The sequence below is a fragment of the Mus caroli genome, chromosome 3 (assembly GCF_900094665.2).
Source record: "Mus caroli chromosome 3, CAROLI_EIJ_v1.1, whole genome shotgun sequence".
Classification (NCBI taxonomy): Eukaryota; Metazoa; Chordata; class Mammalia; order Rodentia; family Muridae; genus Mus; species Mus caroli.
In genome coordinates, this window is record NC_034572.1 from 91,953,602 (window position 1) to 91,960,177 (window position 6,576).

Below are 6,576 nucleotides of genomic sequence, written 5' to 3' on the forward strand. Positions count from 1 at the left end.
AAATGTAGCTCATTAAAGGCAGAGAATACCAGCAAAGCCTCTCTGTTTTTATATCAGTGTCCAAACCCAACATAAAATTGTGAACCATGTTAAAAGTCAAATCCAAATGATTAAACACTAACAGAAGGTTTTAATCAACTAAGAGTCTACCATAAGAGTTGACCGGGAGCTTAAATAACTAGGCTTAATGAGCTTATAAAACTAGGAAGATAAGATGTGCAAAAATGCAAAGATGGACAATTTGGTTCAATATATAACTGAAAAGTATGTTGATGATGGTGATGATGGTGGTGGTGATGATGATGATGCCGCTGCCGCCAGACTCTCTAAAGCTATAAAGTAACTGGAAACAGGAGTCTGTGGTGGCTTGAGTGAGATGCCCCAATTGTCTCAGGCATTTGGATACTTCCAGTTCATGGCCCTGTTTGAGCAGGTTGAGGAGGTGTGGCCTCGCTGGAGAAAGTATGTCACTGGAACAGGCCTTGAGAGTTTAAAGACTCCATGGCCTTTCTAATTAGCTCTCTCTGCTTCATGCTTTCTGTTAATGATGTGAGCGTTTCAGCTTCTGCTCCCGGCCCCACACCTTCCATGCTTCCCTGCCCTAATGGCTTCCCCCAAACAAACCCTTAATTCTATAAGTTGCCTTGGCCGTGGTGTTTCGTCACAGCAGAAGAAGAGTAGCGAAGGCAGAACCCTTTGCTGTATTTCCTAATGGTGTGTCCAGCAGAAGTCAGGATCCGTGGTCTGGACGATAGCCCCCTCTAAGCTGAAGGAGAAAGGCTGGGAAGAGAGCAGGAGACCAGCTCAGCACAGTTAAAATATCTAACGTATATGCGATTTCAGTACCTGAAAGAGAGGAGAAAGAATGGTGTAAAAGCAGTATTTGGGGACATCAAGACTGGTGTCTTCTACATGGGACAAAGGAACATGTACCTCTCAGACGCTGGAATTTCAGGAAACTTCTAGTCAGACAAGAGAAGGGTGTCTGTCAGAAGTAGTAGAGGCCATTTCAATTCATAAATATGTTGAAGACAGCTCTCCAGTTGAAACAGACTGTTTGACCATGCAGCTGGCTTCATATGCCACAGAGTTCCACAGCGCTGGGCGTTGTGTCTGAGTTCCTGGGCGGGGGACATGCTTAGGGGAGGGCTAGAAATGTTGGGGGGAGAAGAGCGTGAGAAACTGTGTCGCTAACATCACTTACTGGAGCCATCTGTCCAATCCGCTCTGAAATCTGCCAGAAATAAGGAGGCCTCGGGGAAGTGGAAAGTAGTAGATTTGATTACAGTGACTGGAAATCAAAACCAAAGTCTTTTAGGCCATACAGTTAGTAAGAGTTTCGGTCATAACGTCAGATGCCAAAAAGCTGAAAGACCCACTTCCAAAAATAAGATTCTAGAAAGGATAATTTAAAAATTATTTACGTGACATTTATTTGCAGGCCATGGGAGTATCTTAGAGGAAGAGCAAATATTCAGCATGTACAAGGCATTAATTATAATGAAATTATTATAATAAAATAATATATTTATATTTATTATTATGCAGAGAGACATTGTATTTTCAAAAGAAGATTTATTGAAGAAACAAAAAATGTTAGACACTTCATAGTACACTTAGTAAATTAGGCAATCACAACAAGTTTTGCAAGCATGGACACTTAGGCGAACTAACGGCAAGCATATGAATATGAGAGCTATGAGCAATCACACTCGAAAGTAGGGAAAGGTTAACAAGATGGCTCAGTGGGTGAGGGCCCTTGCTGCCAAGCCTGATGACCTCAGTTCAATCCCTGGGACCCACAGGATAAAAGGAGAGAACTGACTCCCCTCAGTTGCTCCTCTGACCTCCACATGTATGCCATAGCACAGGTACATGTGCTAATGCTTGCTCAAGCATGTGCACACATGTACACCCACTATTATAAACAAACATGTGTGAAAAGTGAAATGCACACATATGTGTGCATCGTGCTTTTTCTTTAAAAGATGTGTTTGTTTCGATATACGGTTGTTGGCTCACATGTGTAACTGTGCATCACATGCATGCAGTGCCCATGGCGGCCAGAAGAGGGCACCGTGTCCCAAGAATTGGAGTGACAGACTGTTGGCCCCCCCATACAGGTGCTGGGGATTGAACACAGATCCTCTGGAAAACTGAGCCATCTCTCTAGCCCAGAATCCTGCTTTTTAATTACAGCCATCTGAAATACTGTGAGGAAAAGAAATCTAAACATTTGATGAAAATCATCAAAAACCCTAAACAAAAAAATCACTATGTATGTAGAGGGATATTTGAGAGCACACATGCAAATACAGTGAATAAATATATTTTTTAAATTACTTATTTTATTTTTTGAGATTATAATTATTTTCACCTTCCCTTTCCTTTCTCTGAACCCTCTCATGTACCCATCTTACTCTCTTTCAAGTTCACAGCTTCTCTTATCATTGCTGTTACACACACACACACACACACACACACTCCTAAATATGTAAATACATCCTGCTCAGTCTGTATCATGTTACTTGTGTGTGTGTGTGTGTGTGTGTGTGTATGATTTTTAAAATTTAAAAAGATAGACATTGGATCATATAACACACACACCCCACTCCCCCAAAAAGAGTACAGAGATAAAACTTCTTCCCAGCTAAAGGCTGGCAGAGAAGGAACAGCTGGTCCAGATGTCAGCTGTTGAGATCACCATGACAACACAGTAGGCCAAGGTAGGCAAAGAGATCAAGATCACTCCCACCTCCTGGAAGGCTCAGGTTCTCCCGTGGGTTCTGTTGTACCTGCTCACTGAGAACCCAGTGAGATGCTTACTACTTCTGCGTCGTAAGCAGCCTGCCGTCCCATCTGGGGAAAGCCTGCTGTTGTTTGTTTGGTTTTTTTTTTTTTTTTTCAGACAAATGGAGTAAGCCTGCCTATTTGGGGTGTGTGAGAGATATTAGCAATACCTTTGGGCTAACACAAATCTAAATCCATTTCCCCTGGCATATAACGAAAGTCATATTGATTTGGGCACACACTTGTCACACCAGCACTTGGGAGGCTGAGGCACAAAAGTCTCGATGTCAAGACTAGCTGGGGCTACCTAGTGAGATGCCTTGTATAAATCAGGCAAGCAGCCAATCGATCAATCAATCAATGCATTCTTTTTATAAAGTGGTATCAATACTTCTCTGATTAACTCTTTTGTTTATTTTTTCAGTTTAAAAAAAGAAAGCATTATCGTGCCTTAATCACCTAAGATTCTAGCTCAATTTTAATATCATTTTAATATCTATCTGCAAGAAGTCACAAGATACACAAACAGATCTTTTAACATGCTTTTTAAAATGTGCATGGGTATTTTGCCTGTGTGTATGTCTGGGCACCAGGTCTGCTCATGGTGCCTTTGGAGGCCAGGTTCTCTCTGCAAGAGCAGCTGGTGTCCTTAACCTCTGAGCCGTCTCTCTGGGAGCTGCTTCTAAGACTGGGGTTTGGGTTATGGCTGTTCAAGGGCTTTGAGAAAGGCCTCCATAGAGGAACAGTGCATAGAACTTTGTATCTGGCTGGGACCACATTCCCTAATGACCATGAGAGAAAAAAGAGAGCAGGCATGGCTGAAAGATACAACCTCAAGATATCAAAAAGAAATTACTCAGAAGTAATTTAGTAATTTCAGCCACACTAAACAACTAGATGAGTAAAGACCGTGGAATAAAAGAAACAGGAGCTGGAAGGCTGGGGGACAGGAAGACAGGCATCTGAGGAGGCTACGGAGTCAATCAATAGTAGTTGAGATGGGAATTTGGGGCTCTGAGACTCCACTAAGTCCTCTGAGACTAGGAAAGCAGAGACTTGGGCCTAAGGACAGAAGAATGGGTACGTGAGGAAATCTACCATTCAACTCCTTAATAATTCATACTGAGGCAGGGGGAGCAATAGGGTTGGTCGGCTGGGGGTGGGCCTGCAGTCAGAGGACAGAGACAGGGCCAGGTAAAATGAGTTCCCTGTCAGCAAAGCATGAAAGAAATAAATGGAGAATATGTCTTTGTTTACTATGAACTGGGTTGTATAGAGCCAGTGAGGATTTTCTTCAGCCTTTGAAACATATCAGTCATTCACCAATATCACAAACACCGAGACAGTGGGAGGCTCCAGGCGCTGTGCCCTAAGGGCACACTCTTTCTTTCTTTCTTCTTAAGATTATTTATTTATTTATTTATTTACTTATTTAATGTTTATGAGTACACTGTAGCTGTCTTCAGACACACCAGCAGAGGGCATCAGACCCCATTATAGATGGTTGTGAGCCACCACGTGGTTGTTGGAATTGAACTCGGGACCTCTGGAAGAGCAGTCAGTGCTCTTAACCACTGAGCCATTTCTCCAGGCCCCAGCTAACACTTTCTTTATACTGTTTGGAGGCTTGTCATGCAAAGGTATGTTTGTTTGCTTGTTTGTTTGCTTTTAAGTTGAAGTTCAACCTTTCTTTGGGGGTCTGCCAAAACCTCTATCTTTATCACCCCTAGAGATGAGTGGTCTGGCCCTGCTTTCTACCTTGTTTCCCTGACAAAGCAAAGAAACCAGGTAGACACCACAGCTATCTTCTAGAATGCAAAGGGCAGGTTTGCTATGGTCCAGTATCTCAACCATGCTATTGAACATGGCAGTGATTTTAAACAGGGCCTCCCACCTGGCTTATAGCACATGCTTCGTTTCTTTTGCCATTTCCACTTCAGTGACCGGAGGGATTGTGTGAGATTGTAAGGAGCTTTAGCCAGGGAAGATAATTCAAAGTAGCCTGCACTTAATGACCAGTATAAATTGGTGCTGCTGCAACCCCAACTCTAAGCCATGATACACCCCCAAAGCCCCCCCCCCCCCANACACCACGCACCAACACACCACACACCCTGTATAGCCAGAGTCTGCAATGCCTGGAGGCATCTCCAAAGGGTGAGCACAGGGCAAAAATAATAACATAATATAACATAACACAACACAACATAACTGAGACAACACAACCGATGGAAGAGGACCAATCAGAACAAAAGCTGACTTATGTCGGCCAGAATTCAACGTTCTTTTGAGGTTCCATTTAGAAGTGGAGACTGAAGAGGGAGATACTCAGCCTGGAAGCCATGTACTAATCTGTAAGTGTTCCTTTAAAAAAAAAAAAAAAAAACCATGAAGAGGCACTAGTGCGCATGGGTGGGTAACATGCTGAGCTGAGTACACAACTGTCCTGCTCTCTTTGATGGCACCTGGAAATATCTGTCATTACTCTAATCAAGTCTTTCAAAATAGCAGCTTAAGATATATTAATTTAATTTGGGTATGTGCATTGTTCAATTGCTTGGTATGTTTCAAGAATTTTCTAGCTGTGAGTCATTCCCTTGCCTCTCCTCATCCCACTGCCAAGGGTCTGGAATTTGACTCATTTCTTAACATTGTGTGTTGTCAGGTTTTAGGCAGGTGAAGGATAAACATGAACTTCAGCAATTTGAATATTCTCTCTCTCTCTCTCTCTGTCTCTCTCTGTCTCTCTCTCTCTCTCTCTCTCTCTCTCTCTCTCTCTCTCTCTCTCTCTCTCTCTCTCTCTCTCTTTTCACTCAATGTAAAATAGTCAAGGAGGGCCTTCCCTGGATCTAGCACAGAGCTGCTCATCAGTACATGGCTGTGTGTTGCTCAAAGGGTCAAAGATCAAGCGCTTGAAATCACTAACAGATGTGAACAGGATAATGTGCATCGAGTTGGAAGCAAAAGTGACTCAGATTCCAGAGTTCCTAAGGTCTGGGAGCTGATCAGATATGGTACTAGCTTTTCCCGGTTGCCCATTGAGCAACCTAAGAAGACCACACCTTCCCTTGAAATAACAATTCCAATGCCTGAGGGCACAAGAATCAAGCTGTATGTTTAAAAGGAAGACCTAGGGGTGCAAGGAATGGTTGGTAGAGGGCTGGAGATGTAGCTCAGTGGATGAGTGTCTGCCTGGCTTGTGTAAGGCCTGGGTTGGCTCCTCAGCACTGGGCATGGGGTGGGGTGGGGTGAGGCAGGACTTCACCCAATAAAGAAACTTTGTAACTAAAATTAACCCCAAGAAGCCTAAGCAAGAGGAGTGGAATTTATCATAAAGAAACAATGATAAATGGCAAACGTTCATGAAAAGACCATTTCTAACCTAATGTTTTCTGTGCTAACATAAAAATTAAAAAATTTTAAAAAGCATTTAAAACAAGCAATGGCATCTGAGAAACACTCAGGCAATGTGCACATAGGCCTTGGAGAAAGCTGAGCGCACAAACTGAGACAAACCGGAGAGGCAGCTTCTCTGCCTCCTACTGTATCCAAAGGCTTTCCACCTGCTCCCAAGCTCCCTGAAATAACGACACCGAGACTAAAATATCTATGAATAATTATTCATAAATACTGCCTAGGCCAAAGGCTTTGGCTAACTTCTGTTAGCTCATAAGTCAATCAACCCACTTATTCTAGTCTAAGTTCTGCCACGTGGTTAGTTATCTCTACATCAGCGTTCAGGCAAATCTCTTCCCTCACCTCATTTTATCCTAGAAATCTCTCTCC